Here is a 14,529-nt window from a genome sequence, read left to right as displayed (position 1 = left end):
TCCCACCAGCTGCCCAGTGACGTGCCGGGCATGGGGGACTGAGGGCAGTCAGACCCACTGGAACCCCTGTGTCAAGGCCAAAGGGTGGTCCGAGGACAGAGGAAGGTCAGTGGGGGCCCTGGCCCCGGCCCCTCATGTTTGGGGAAGCTGAGGCTTCTCCGAGGAGCAGGGGCAAACTGGTTTGTCCGTCTCTGGAATGCAGCCCGGCTGAGACATTAACCTCTCCTTATCTGTGCGATCTGGAGGCTGACAGGCTTGGGGGCGCCTCTCCTGCCGGCCCCAGAAGGCCTGTGCTGGCTCAGAATTGCTCTCCCTCGGCCACTCGGGCCACAGGTGCTCAGTCACTCCCACTGGCAACCCCCTCTGGCCAACGCTGCATGGGTCATAGAGGGGGGGATGAGAGCAGGCCCCGTGTGGGAAGGGGGAGCACTCTACAGCTCCCAGGCACCTCCCCCTCCAGCGTGCCCCTTCATCCCCGCCGCAGCTTGGGATGGTGGTCGTCACTGCACTTTACAGAGGAGACCCGGGGCTTGCAGGCTGCAGGGACATTCCCAGCTCCTGCCAGAACCTGAACCTGCGTCTGAGGCCGTGGGCTCTGTGCACGCTCTGCCACACTGAGTGTTTCAGGGGTTCGGGGTGGGGAGGTGGGCGCTGAGGATGGAGGGGGCGGGGTGGGCCAGGCCCCGGGTAATGGCTGGGCACTGGGAGCCTGGACTCCTCACCCCCAGCCCCACCCACCCCAGGCACTGCCCGGCCAGCTGGAAGGGTCCTCTGTTTGCATCCAGATCAACCCCGATGTGGTCTGGTGGGCAGACCAAGGCCCGGAGGGAAGAGCCGGGCGCAGCCGTCCAGGACCGCCCCAGCAGGGTCGGCTCAGAATCCCGTGTTCTTGCCTGAATTACTCCTCCCACTTCCCCATCTACACCCAGGCGGGCCGCTGACCCCTTTCTGCTGCCTGTCTCAGCTCACATACACAGGTCATGACCTTCAGGACCTTGACTCCCACCCAAGGTGAAGAGTCCTCTCCCAGAAAAGGGAAGTAATACCCTCCCCCCCACCCCCCCACCAGCCCCTGCCCCACTCCAGGAGCTCTCAGTTAAGGCGATGGGGACGACAAAAGCATAGGCCACGTGGTCAGGGCTAGAGAGGAGCATGAGGAGAGAGGTTCTGGGGGCCGAGGACGGACTTCACAAGCCCAACTGCCCTGGGGCTGGGCCAGCTTCACTCCTTTCTCTGCCACTTCCCTGAGCAGGTGATGGCAAACCCCACGCTTGACGGCAGTGCTAGCTTCTAACCCTTCCGACCACTTCCTCTGTGCTGGGCTCTCTCCTGAGTGCTCTGAAGGCATTGTCCCATTAATCTTCCCAAAAATGAGGTGGGGGGGGGGACAGAAGCTCTGATATCACCATCCTGTTTTACAAATGAAGAAACTGAGGCACAGAGAAGTTGAGCAACTTCCCTAAGGCCACACAGCTAGCATGGTGCATGTGCGAGCCTGAGGTCAGCAGAGGACCCTGGGGAACAGAAGGCTGAGTGTTCTAGAACATTCATTCCAGCCTTTCTGGAAACCATCAAGCCTGCCAGACACACTATGTGAGTCTGCAGAGCCAGCCACTCCTGCAAGGTCAAAACACATGAGTGAAACAGATTACTACAAGGACAACTGGATCCTTTCTAATTTACTCATTGTAAGAAAATAATGTCCAAACATCTCTGAGTACTTTATTATCGCTCACAAATTGGCGATGAGTCTGACAAACGACCCTCTGCCCCAGCTGTACACTCTTCTTAAACAGGAGGCAGCAGGCAGTGATGCGTGACCGAGGGACCCTAATGCAAAAGCCTGGGGTCCCCCCCACTCAGGGTCAGCCTGCAGGCTGGGAGGGCAGCTCCTGAGACTCTGGAAGAAGAATGATCAGTCCTCAGAAACTGCAGAGCTGACATGATGGGATGGGGGTGGGGGCCAGGGAGCCAGGGTACCGCACATCCGCGGCCACTCAGGCCCTAAGCAAGCATGGGGTGGGGGGCGAGGACCGCCACCACTAATGACCCAGGAAAGCTGCGTGGGGCTTCCAGCTCCCAGATTTATTCTCCTGGAATCCATTCCCCGACTGGCCATTCCGGGGTCATGTGTGACCCAGGCTTATCCCTGCCCGGGGTTCTCACTGTCCACTGTCTTGGGAGAAGGAAAGAGTGGCCGACAGTGTGGACCGGGCCCCAGGGGTCTGTGCGAGCCCAGAGATGCCTGGCCCAGCCTGAGAGTCGGGAAGGCTTCTTGGAGGCGGTGGTACCTCAAGTGGGTCTTGAAAGGAGAAGAGAGGCGATGAGGGGCACGGAGCGGGGTTTTGGCGCGGCGGGGACCGCAGAGGGTGGGTGAGAGCCCCACAGCCGGGCCGGCCTGCGGAGCGCGGCGCCCCTCCCCGCCCGGCACCCCCACCCGCCGCCGGTGAGGCCGCGCGCTGGTGTCGGGCGCCCCCTGGCGGCGCCCTGCGCGGTTCGGACTCGGGGGCGCGGGGTGGGGCGGGGATGGGGATGCTGCCTCGCCCACCCCGCGGCGGACTTCAGTAAATTCCGTTAGAATCAGAAGAGAACGAACTTTTACGTAGAAGAAAATGTCTTAGTATGTAATTTTGATACATTTGTCTTTTCAAGGCAGTCGTAAAATACTTTTAATTTTTTATTATTATTATTACTATCATTAGCATTATCATTATCTATGGAGGAAGGGTCCGACAAAGGTGAAAGTGCCCAGGGTCCAGGAAGGTCACACCGCGGCAGGGTCTGGGCCCGCCCTCTCTGACCCCGTCCTCCAAGGGGGATAACATGGTGGGTGTGAAGGTTGGGGAATTTGGGCGAGAGAAGATGGTAAGAAGAGTAGCGCCCCTGGAGTCAGCGCCATCCTTGACTCCCACTCCCGCTGCTGTCCCGGGGCAGACACCATGCGCCTTCTCTTTCAAACCGTGCAACGAAGAATACTGAACTCGTCCTGCGTGCCGGACTGCACCCCAAGACAGGGCGGCGGACGGGACAGAAGCGCTGTGCTGATGGAGGCCACCTTTTAGTGGGGACACAGTCAGTAAACCTAGGAAGGTCTGCCGGGTTCGGGGCGGTGAGGGCTCACGGGTGGCTGGAGCAGGTGAGGGAAGAGAGAGAGGCGGGCCAGGTGCTTTCTCACAGGTGGCTGGGGAAGGCCATGGGAGCTGAAGGAGGCACAGAGGGAAGCCCCGGGAGGCTGGGGAAGAGCATTCCGGGCAGAGGGCTGTGGAGATGAGGGAGGGGAGGGGTGATAGGACGTGATGAGGTCATCGAGGGGCAGGGGGTGGAGGGTGGGGGCGCAGGGTCTTGTGGGCCCGGGGTGCAGAGGTGGACCCCTCCTCACAGGAGAAGGGAGCTGCCCGAGGGCAGGGTCTGGCTCTCGGAAGCCACTCCTTTGCTGCTGGGTGGACGTCAGGCTGGCCGGAGGGTGCAAGTAGGGAACCCAGTTAGGAAGCCATGCAGTGGCCAAGGGTGGGGCGTATGTCCCCTCCTCTCCACCCCCCTGCCTTGGACCCCCTCTCTCCTAGGCCACTGGGATCAACACCCCACAGGTCTTGCTGCTTCTGGCCCTTCCTCCATGTGGTAGCTCGGGAGGGACCAGGTGTGGACATGCATGTCCCAATGTGCCACCTCATTCCTTAGGGTTGTAAGGAAGCAAACCTAAGAGGAACAGTTACTGGAGCCCCTCCACTGTTTCTAAGTCAGGAAGTGCCTTGGAGCTTCCTGGAGACCAAAGCATGAAGAGAAATGGAGTCTGTTTGTTTTATTTGTTCAGTGCACGAGAATAGTAAGGAGTCAGAGGTGAGAGATTCCTCTGACTCCCCAAGATGCCTGGGGTCTCAAAGTTCCCCAGAGTGGACTTGGTTGAGCCACAAGAGCGCAGAGCTCTGGGCAAATTCTGAGTCACAAGATGGAACCTGTTTCTAGAGCCTCCAAGGGCTCACATTTCCTATCTGATCTTGGTAATTAACAGCTCGGAGGCAAAGAGGAGGTGTATCCTCAGGGAATCCTGGAATATCAGGACCCCTAGAAAGCATCAAGCCTACCTCCCCGTTACAGATGGGGAAACTGAGCAGGAAGCGAGGAAGGGATGTGGCCAAAGTCAGTTCTGCAAATATTTACCCACAGCTGGACTGACTCACGCACTGAGCTACAGATGTAAGGCCAATTCCCCCGCGTCCCCCAGGAAGAGGGGAGACGGGCGTGGGGGCAGAGAACTCGGCTCACATCACCTCCAGGACAGCCTGGCTCTGGGCTGTGCCTCACAGACTCAGCAACCTAACAAAGAAATAAAGGATAAAGGAGTCTTTGCATGGTTCCTGCTGCCCTCCTCACCCCCACCCCATCAGCCAGGCCCCTAGGATCATCTGTAAAATGGGACAGTGACACTGCATATGATGCTGTGGTGTCCATCATGAATGAACGGAGCTATCACGGCTCTACGATAAAGCCCTACACCTGGTGTGTAAGGCTCGTCTCGGCCACCCCTGGCCACCCCTGGACACAGCCCGACTGGAGGGCCTTTATTTGGCCACCTGACAAGGGTCTACAGGAGCAAATCTGCGTCACCCCTACTCAAACCCGGCCCAGCTCCCTGTCAGTTCTCCTGGGCCTTACCCCCAGCCCACAGAAGGTGATGCAGTGAGGAGAGAAACCGGGAGGGTCAGCCAGGCCAGGTCCAGAGGGGCCCGGTGGCCTCAGCTCCAGCCGCCTGCCACTATCCTGACAGGAGAGGCCAGACGCAGCCAGCCATTTGCCTTTTTCAAGTAAAGTCAGAAATACAGATTTAGAAAAAAATTGAAATCACTCCATTTTTGAGATTGGCAACTAACTCACATTTCTACTTTGTGTGCACAGATTTTTGAAGCACGATTGCCGTGCAATAAACCACACATGCTTGAAGTGTGCAACTTGATGAGTTTGGCACATATGTGAAGTTTGACATATGCAGTCACGCGCCACATAGGGACACTTTGGTCAACGATGGACCACGTACACGACAGTGGTCCCATAAGGTTAGTACCCTATAGCCTAGGTGTGTAGTAGGCTGTACCGTCCAGGTTTGTGTAAGTTCACTCTATGATGTTCGCACAATGACGAAATCGCCTAACGACGCAGTTCTCAGAATGCGTCCCTGTCATTAAGCAACGCACGACTGTGTATGTATATATATCCGTGAGTCCAGCACCACAGTCAAGATAATGACCATTTCCATCACCCCCAAGAGTTTCCTCATGCCCCTCTGTAATCCATCCTTCTTCATCCCCCACTTCCACCCCACCCCCAGTCAACCAGTGGTCTGCTTCTGTCACTATAGATTTGATTGCATTTTTAGAATTTCCTATAAATGGAATCATACCGCATGTTCTCCTTTTTGCCCGGCTTCTTTGGCTCAGTATAATTATTTTGAGCTTCCTCCACATGGTACATGGATTGATGGTTCATTCCTTGTTATTGCTGAGCAGTATTCCATTGTAAGGGTATACAATTTGTGGATCTAGTCACCTGTTGGTGGACAGTGGGCTGTTTTCCTTTTTTCCTTTTAGCCATTTCACATAAAGCTACTATGAACGTTCACGTACAAGTCTCTGAGCTCGTGCTTTCATTTCTCCTGGGTGAATCCTAGGAGTGAAACTGTTGGGTCGCGTGGTAGGTGTATGTTTAACTTCTTAAGAAACTTCCAGAGACGGCCCAGTGGCACAAGGGTTAAGTGCGCATGTTCCTCTTTGGCGGTCCGGGGTTTCTCAGTTCGGATCCCGGGTGAGGACATGGCACCACTTGGCAAGCCATGCTGTGGTAGGCATCCCACATATAAAGTAGAGGAAGATGGGCACAGATGTTAGCTCAGGGCTCAGGGCCAGTCTTCCTCAGCAAAAAGAGAAGGATTGGCAGCAGATGTTAGCTCAGGGCTAATCTTCCTCAAAAAAAAAAAAGAAACTACCGAATTGTTTTCCAAAGTGGATGGACGTTTGTATTCCCACCAGCGGTGTACGAGGGCTCCAGTTCCTCCGAGTCCTCGCCGACACTTGGGATGGTCAGTCTGTTTATGGGCCATCCTGGTGTGTATGGTGGTACCACGTGATGATGTCACAGTCCCTAACGATGACTCATGCTTTGTCCATTAAAAAAACTGATTGTTTATCTTTTTATTGCCTAGTCATAAAGGTTCTTTTTCTATTCTGCGTCAGGCATTTTCAACAGGGGCAGTCTTGCCCCCAAGGGGGTGAAAATTGGTTAAAACACACTCTTTTTATGTAGAAAGCAGGGATATACATACGGTGCAGAAACCAATATCTGCGGTATTAAATTTTCATGGGGGTGATCAGGAAAAAAAATGCCTAAGATGGCTCCTTGAGGAAGGAAAAAAGGCTGAGAAACATCATTTTAGAAAGTGTGCAGGTCCTTTGTTAGATATATGTTTTGCAAAGAGCAAACTCTAAAAAATTTGGATAAAGTCCAATTTGTCAATTATTCCTTCTATAGTTTGTGGTTTTTGTATCCTGTTTTAGAAATCTTTGCCTAAGTCAAGTCACTAAGATTTTCTCTTACATTTTCTTCTAGAAGTTTCAGTTTTAACTATTCCATTTAGGTCTATGATTCACTTCATAGACCTAAAAAAATTAATTTTTGTATGTAGTGTGACATAAGAGTCAAAATTCATTTTTTTGCGTCTGGACAGCCAACTGATGCAATGCTATTTGTTGAAACTTTCCTTTCCCCACTGAATTGCTTTGCACTTTTGTTAAAAATCAGTTGACCATATATGTGTGCATCTACTTCTGAACTTTCAGTTTTGTTCCAACTAATTCAAACATTATTTATTTATTTATTTATTTTTTGCAGGGAAAGATTCACCCTGAGCTAACATCTGTTGCCAATCTTCCTCTTTTTTTTTTTTCTCCCCAAAGCCCCAGTACATGGTTGTATATCCTGGTTTGTGAGTCATTCTAGTTCTTCTATGTGAGCCACCACCACAGCATGGCAAGTGATGGATGGGTGGTGTGGTTCTGTGAACAGGAACTGAACCTGGGCCGCCAAAGCGGTGAGCACGGACCTTTAACCACTAGGCCATCAGGGCTGGCTCTCGAATATTTTTAATATACTGTGTGGACCTTGAGAAGCCCATCTTAGGGCTACCTGCTATGGCTCCTGCCAGTCTTCTCACTTTGTCTCCCATGGGTCCTCCTTGCTGGCCCCTGGCCAGGTGTCTCCTGCCTCAAGGCCTCAGCTCCAGCTCCATCCTGGCTCCGAGATTCTCTCCTGGGCAGCGTCAGTCTCCTCCTCCTCGGGGAGGCCCCCTGCTGGCAGGCAGCCCAGCCTCCTCTCCCTGACGTCACTCCATTGATTTGGTTCTAGGAGCACTCGGTGAGGTCAGCAGGCACCGGATCACAAGGGGCATAGGCGGAGGTGAGGAATTGGGGTTTATTCTACATGAGATGGGAACAGGGATGGTGGGATCTGACTTCGACTTTGGAGATGTCGCTCAGGCTGCTGTGTGGAGATGGACTGAAGGGAGCAGATGCAGACCCCAGCCAGTGCACAGGCCCCGTGGCCACTCATCCTGCCTGTGTCACCAGAGCCATGCTTCCCTTGAGAACAGTGCCAAGAAGCGAGAAGGAAGATGAGCCCTGGCCAGCCTCCCTTGGGGTCTCCGGTGGTAGGAATCGGGAAAGATAGGGGCTGGCCCCGTCCCTCTGGGGTCATCTCTCTTGTCATCAACTCCCCTCTGGCCAGCAGGGGCTTGCAAACTCCTCTGATGACCGCACAGTCCTCGCACACTGGGTTCGCTCATTCATTCACTGACTAAATGCATATTTATGGAGCACATAACGGTGGTTGAAGAGACGTGACCCTGCTCTCAGGTCTCCAGGCTGGTCAGGGAGTGAGAGAGTGGCCAAGAAATCACCCCCAGGAATGGGTCCTTGTGGATCCAGCTGGGCTCTCTGAAGGACAGGAGCAGGTTCAGGGCAGAAACAGGGTTTCCAAGAGATCAGATGAAACAAGAGTTGGACCTGGTTCTGGGGTTTCTGGGGGCCTCCCTGGGGAAGTGATGGCTGAACTGGATCAGAAAGATGAGAAGACTTTCCAGGTGGAGGAACCAGCAGACATGAAGGTCCCTCGGCTGGAAGGACAACGGCCTGTTGAGAAACTGAAAGGCCAGTGGACGGGAGGGCAGGGCTGAGGGAGGAGGGCACGAGGGGGCCAGTGGGTCCTGTCACCTTCAGGCCAGGACTTGGGTCTGTATCCCAGGGCCCAGGAAGCCATCGGTGCTAATAGGGGAAGTGACACGTTCACATTTGGATTTTTGAAAGATCACCCTGATCCTGATTTGACACCCAGCTGGAAAGAATGTTTTGGGGACAATAAGAGAAATTTGAATGTGAGTGAGGTTTAGAAAGGATGATCGTTCATTTCATTAGGGGTGATGATGATATTGTGGTTATGGAGAAAAATGTCCCTTTAAAAAAATCCACGCACATATTGAAGCATTTAGGAGTGAGTGATCATCGTGTCTGAAACTGACTTTAAAATATTAAAGAAAAGGACAAATGAAGAAAATTAGGTGAGATATTAACAATTGCTAAATCTAGCTGATAGGTACAAGAAATGTCCATTATACTATTCACTCTCTTTTTGGGTTTATTTGAAACATTTCATATTGAAGAGGAAAAAAAATAATAGCAAAGAAAGAAGGGAACATAAATAGATCAATGATAGGTCAATGATAGATAGATAGATAGATAGGCAGACGGATAGACAGACAGATAGAAAACATCAACTTTGGTTGTCCAGCAGAAGCTGGATTGGAGGGGCCAGGCCTCCCAGGCTGGGAGTCCTCAAAGAAGAAGGCTGTTTGTGGTGGGAGAATTCTAAAATGATCACCAACGCCTTTGTATAATTTCCCCGGAGTGTGAGTGAGACCTATAGATATGATGGGATATTACTATAATGATGTTATATGGCACAAGGGAATTTTGCAGGTGTAATTAAGTTTCCTAATCAGTTGAGTTCATCAAAAGGGAGATTATCCAGGGTGGGCCTGAGCTAATCAGGTGAGCTCTTCAAAGGAGGAGTCCAGGGAAGTCAGAGAGAGGCACTCCTGTGGCCCTGAAGACACAGCCTCTGTAAATTCTACAGCTGCAAGGAAATGCATTCTGCCCAAAATGACGTGAGCTTGGAAAAGGACCCCGAGCCTCACATGAGACTCAGCCCTGGCCAGCACCAAGATTTCAGCCCATGAGACTCTGAGCAGAGAGCCCAGTTATGCTGGGCCTGAACTTCTGACTGACAGCAATTGTGAGAAGACAAGCCACCAAGTTTGTGATGGTTTGTTACACAGCAACAGAAAACAAATGAAACCGGCTCAACACAAGGTTGACATAAGGGAAGCCATTTTGTAGAAAAGAGACCATGTTGTAACTTTGAATGACCTCTGACTACCTAACCCGGCTGGATTTGCACCCTCCAGGAGATCCACCTGTTCTGTAGATTTTATGACCCATGCTGGTGCATATACCTCCCAGCTGCGCTAAGACGATACCTTCATTCTTTTGAGTTCCTTAGGAATGTGATGACCCCCAAACAGAGAGTCTATACTGATAGCCATCATCAATGAAACTGAAAGGTCTGATGTGGCAACTCCCAGTCTGTAACACCAGAGGGTCAACATTCCTAACCCCCTCCCCTATAACCCACTGGCCTATATAACTGCTTCAAGATTCTGTGCCCCTTAAGATGGTTCTTTTGGACATTAGTCAGCCGTCTCCCCCCTTGCTGGTAAGCTGTAATAAAATGCCCTTTCTCTGCCACGATCTTGCCTCTTGACGATTGGCTTTTGTCTCGGGGCGAGCAGACAGATTAAGGGTTCGAGTCCCTTCGTGGTCATCAGATTTTGTGACCACACAAAGGGCACGATCTGCTGGGAGGCATACGCACAAGCAGGGGTCATAAAATCTACAGAGCATGTGGCTCTCCTGGAGGGTGCATATCCAGCTGGCTTAGTTAGAGGTCGTTCAAAGTTACAACATGGTCTCTTTTCTACAATATGGCTTCCCTTACATCAACCTTGTGTTGAGCCCGTTTCACAAGTATATCATTAAAAGAGTTTTGGCGAAAGAACCAAAGGCTTGGATTAGGGTGGTGACAGTGGGGATGGGGTGGAGCAGAGGAACTTGAGAATACTTAGAAGATAAAACCACCAGATGGATTGGATGTGAGCGCGATAGGGACATGTGGGAAGACCCTAGATTTCTGGCTCGAGCAATTGTGAGGGGGCCCTGCAGGAGGAGGAGACCTGGGGACCAGGCTGAGGGGTCCTTTCAGGTGTCAGTGAACTTGTCAAGCAGTCAGCTGGGTGCAGCAAAGGCGAGGGCTGGAGGTGAGGCAGCCGTGCGCAGTCGTTGGGGTGTGATGGACGGTGGTGCCATGGGTGTGAGGAGCTGGGCCCAGGACGAGCCTCGAGGACCTGACTCTGAAAGTGCCAGAGGAGGCAGGGCTGGTGTCCTAAAAGTTGGGGAGGGGAGAGGCCTCAGGGTGAGGGGCAATGGGGTTCAGGCTGCACAGCACGTGGGCCACCAAGACCTGCCACTGCGACCTCTTCAATACGCTTGGACGCCGTGTCCTCCCCTCTCCCGTTCCCATGGCCACAACCCCAGCTCAGGACTCCCGGCCCCTCCTCCGGTCCCCTGCAGCAGCCTTGTCCTCCTCCCAGGCCCGCCTGACTCCAGTCCCTGCCGATTCTCCACAGTCGTCCCCACACTCGAATAGGAGATGATGCCACTGCCAGGAGCCCTGGGGCAGCTCTGGGAGGACAGCAACCACATCTGACTCACCCGCCTGCCAGGTCCCCTGTGGGCGCTGGTGACAAAATTGCCGATACTACTGTGATCTGTGCTATTTCTGTGGTCTGTAGCCTGCAATAGTAATGGAAAGAACGCTAAATTTAAGTTAGAAGCAGTGAAAATAAAGAGGTGAATTTTTTCCACCCAAGTTCACAGACCTCCTGAATTCTCTCTGCAGACACCTACTCAAGAGGAAGGGCTCCAGCTCCATCCCATGAATCAGTGTACTCTGTGAGCAGAAGAGCATCGCCAAGGAGGAAGAAAAGATCCATAAACAGCGGCAGCAGAATCGACAGGGTCATTCCGGGTGCAGGAGGACAGATGGGGCTCCAGCAGGAGGACGACGTGCATCGCCAGCCAGCCTGCCTGCCTCCCTCTGGTGAGGGAGGGCCTGAGCTGAGTTTGAGGGTCAGAGGGTGTTCTAGGCAGAGGGCGCCACAGGCATGATCTCTGGGAGGTCGCACCTCTCTGGGCCTCCATCTCCCGTGTGTGCCCAGACCAGAGGCCTCCTGGATCCTGCCAAGAGCTCACACGCTGCTGTCTGTCTCATTTTCATCTCCAGTAAGGAGGCCCCTGACAGCCACTGTGCCATTGAAATGCACCCTCGGTTAAGTAAGGGCTCATGGGGTACGTCCGTTTGGGTCACAATCCAATGTGGCCCCTCAGTCCTCTCCCAAGATGTATCTACCTGAACCCGAGAATGTGCCTTATTTGGAAAAAGTCTTTGCAGATGTAATTAAGTTAAGGCCCCCAAGAAGAAAGCCTCCTGGGTTTAGGGTGGGCCCTAAATCCAATGTCAAGTGTTCTTAAAGGAGAGAGGCAGAGGGAAATCTGATTTCTGTGAGGGGACAGGAATGCCACTCAGCAGGCTTCAGCAGGACGGCGAGCGTGCTGGCTCCTATAACGGAAAGACTGGGCTTCACTTTCCATCCCTCGGCCCCACTCTCCTCTGTGTGGGCTCCGTTCTCAGCCAGGCCACCCCTCCTGCTACCAAGGTGGCTGCCAGCAGCTGTCCTCATAGGAGCCCGCCGCAGAGACAACCAGAGTCCCGAGATTGGGTCTGATTAGACCAGACTTGGACCAATCGCTGAGGCCAGAGAGATGCTTTGCTCTGATGGGCCAGGCCCAGCTCCAGTGCTCACCCACATGGACTGAAATGGGGGCTGAGTGGGACCTAGGGGAAAAATCCAGGCCCGTGGGGAGAAGAAGATGGAATGGATGCTTCACCCACGAAGTAGCAGAAGCCAGTACAGCGGGTTGAATTGTGGCCCCTAAGGTCCCACCAAAGATATGTTTACCCAGAACCTGAGAACGTGAGAGACCTTATTTGGAAAAAGTCTTAGCGGATGTAACACAGTTAAGGCTCTCAAGATGAAAGCATCCTGGATTTGGGGTGGGCCCTAAATCCAATGTCGAGCATCCTTATAGGAAAGAGGTGGAGGAAGATTTGGGCCACAGAGAGGCCGGGGAGGAGGCCATGGAGCAGAAGCTGGATGCTGCAGCCCAAGCCAAGGAGCCCCCAGAAGCTGGAAGAGGTAAGGAAGGGTCCTCCCCCAGAGCCCCGGAGGGCTGGCGGCCCTGAAGATGCCTTGATTTCTGATTTCTGGCCTCTAGAGCGGCGAGGGAATAAATTTCTATCGTAAACTACCCGGGTGTGGTCATTTGTTAGGGCAGGCGCAGGAAACTCACACGCCCATGTCCGTCTCGTTTATGAGGTCCCATAAGCAGCATCTGGTTGTGACTCCCCAGGGTTGAGATCCCATACAGTGGCTGGGCCTCAAAACATGCCAAAACATTCTCTCTAATCCAGCCCCTTTCCTGCCGCTCCCAAGATGCACCACTGCTGCCAACACCACCATCACACCAAAGGGACAGCTGTTGGGTTCTAAACATCTGGCAATGAGCCTTCACATAGTAAGTGCTAGATAAATCTATCAATACGACTAAAGTGAGATCAAAATATACAAACACAGGCACTGCCTTCTTCTCAAAGTATGTGGGCACCCTGGCTGTGTGTCCTTGAGTAAGCTACTTGGCATCTCTGAGCCTGTTTTCTCACCTGTAAAATGGGGAGGATAATGGTACAACCATGCAGTTAATGTGAGGATTAAATGAGCCGGATGCAAAGAACTCAGCACGTGCTGGGTGTTTAAGAAATGCGTCTCCCTTTTCTATTCCCTCCCCGACTCGAAGTAGAAGACAGTTGTTAATTTTCTTCCTTTCCTTCAACATTTACCTTCCAGGTGCAGGCCCATGCTGGGGGCTGGGAAGACAGGCCCATCCTCAGGCCCTTGTTGGCCTGAGTCGCTCTGCCCACATCATCTCAAACACAAACGGACCCTCATCAATTGTAAGTTTTTTCTAAAAAAAAAAAATTCTGAATGGATTTTTGTAGTTTTGAGACAGGAACCATCGGTAAGGCCCTGGGCCTAACAAGATAAGGCCCCTAACCAATCAGGAAGCTAGGAGAATCAGACCGAGGCCCCCAAGATCCACATCCCACGGCCTCCGGACTTCCCCCCGCTTACTCACGGCCCTAGCGCCTAGGAGTCCACTGAAGGTGACCCCCGCCGCGTTAGCATAGTAAAAATCACACCCAGGGTGGAGAGCTAGCGTGTTAATGATACATGCGTCGCATGAGGTGGCATGCTACGTGAAAGCACAGGCACCTCTGCATGCCGTGACAAGGGCCTCCTCCCCAGCCTTCGCCTCATAAAAGCCCCACAATCCCGCTCCCTCATGAGCCAGTCACCTGCCCCTTTCCTTTCCGCCCCGGCTCCCCTCTGCCTCCCCTGTGCACAAGCTAATCAACTTTTACTTTCTACTCCCCGCTTTGTTGTCGCTCTTGATTTCTACCCTGGCGGACAATAAGAACCCAATGTGCCAGTAACATCCTTGCCCTTGAATTCCTTGGCTACCTGACTCTGCTTGGATGACCTCGGAGAGGATACCTAACTTCTCTGTGCCTCACTGGCTCATCTGTAAAAGAGGGATAACGGTGTTCCTAAGTCGCAGAAGTCAGTGTCGGCCTTTACAAAAGTCATAAAACGACGACCAGCACAGAGTCAGTCCCACATACATTTGCTAATTAAGATAAAATACCAGGAACCTGTACTTTCTGACTTCTTATCTACTACCCAGCGTTCTCAGAATTCTTGCTCCGTGAGAAAGTCTAACCCACAGAGTTCTCAAACGGACTGAAACTTTTACAAATTCCAAATAAAAAATAAAGATGACGTAACGTTACATCTTGTAGGCTGCGTGTTTATGGATGAGCAAGTGACTTCCAGGCAGCAGGTCCGAGAGCAGGAGCCCGGGAGAGCTGGGAAAAGGTTCTCTGGTTCCCCGCCCGGCTTCACCCTACATAACTCCCATAATGTCCTGGTTGGAAAGGCCCAAGGGGCATCTGGTTCAGCCTCCTCTTCGACAGGCGGGAGGCTGGGGGCTCTGGAGCAGAAGGGACTTGCCCAAGCTCTAACTGCATTGGTCCCAGATCTTCCTCCTGATGGTTCAAAGCCTCTCCCTACTTCATCCCTGCCCACATTTCACTTGCCCCCCCACCCTTGACCTTAGGCACCCTGCAACTGTACCTCCTGGCAATGACCCCACTGCCTTGTGGTTCCATGACGTGGGCCTTCTCCTTTCAAAACTT

The 14,529-nt window shown here is 52.8% G+C and overlaps 1 long non-coding RNA gene across 3 annotated transcripts; it reads left to right on the top strand.

Moving 5' to 3' along the window:
* The first annotated feature begins 2,489 nt into the window (after positions 1-2,489).
* On the top strand, positions 2,490-14,123 carry LOC102148390 (uncharacterized). 3 transcript variants are annotated; one of them, XR_011433600.1, is made up of 7 exons: positions 2,490-2,620; positions 4,894-5,051; positions 11,056-11,256; positions 12,306-12,412; positions 12,688-12,791; positions 13,121-13,227; positions 13,750-14,123. It is a non-coding gene; the product is annotated as an uncharacterized lncRNA (long non-coding RNA). The 3 variants fall into 3 exon arrangements; XR_002804713.2 differs by lacking the exon at positions 12,688-12,791 and adding an exon at positions 7,393-7,443 and having other exon boundaries at positions 2,499-2,620; XR_011433599.1 differs by lacking the exon at positions 12,688-12,791 and having other exon boundaries at positions 2,499-2,620.
* Positions 14,124-14,529: the final 406 nt, after the last annotated feature.

Source organism: Equus caballus, chromosome 28 (assembly GCF_041296265.1).
Source record: "Equus caballus isolate H_3958 breed thoroughbred chromosome 28, TB-T2T, whole genome shotgun sequence".
Classification (NCBI taxonomy): domain Eukaryota; kingdom Metazoa; phylum Chordata; class Mammalia; order Perissodactyla; family Equidae; genus Equus; species Equus caballus.
This window is presented reverse-complemented; position numbering and strand designations above follow the sequence as displayed.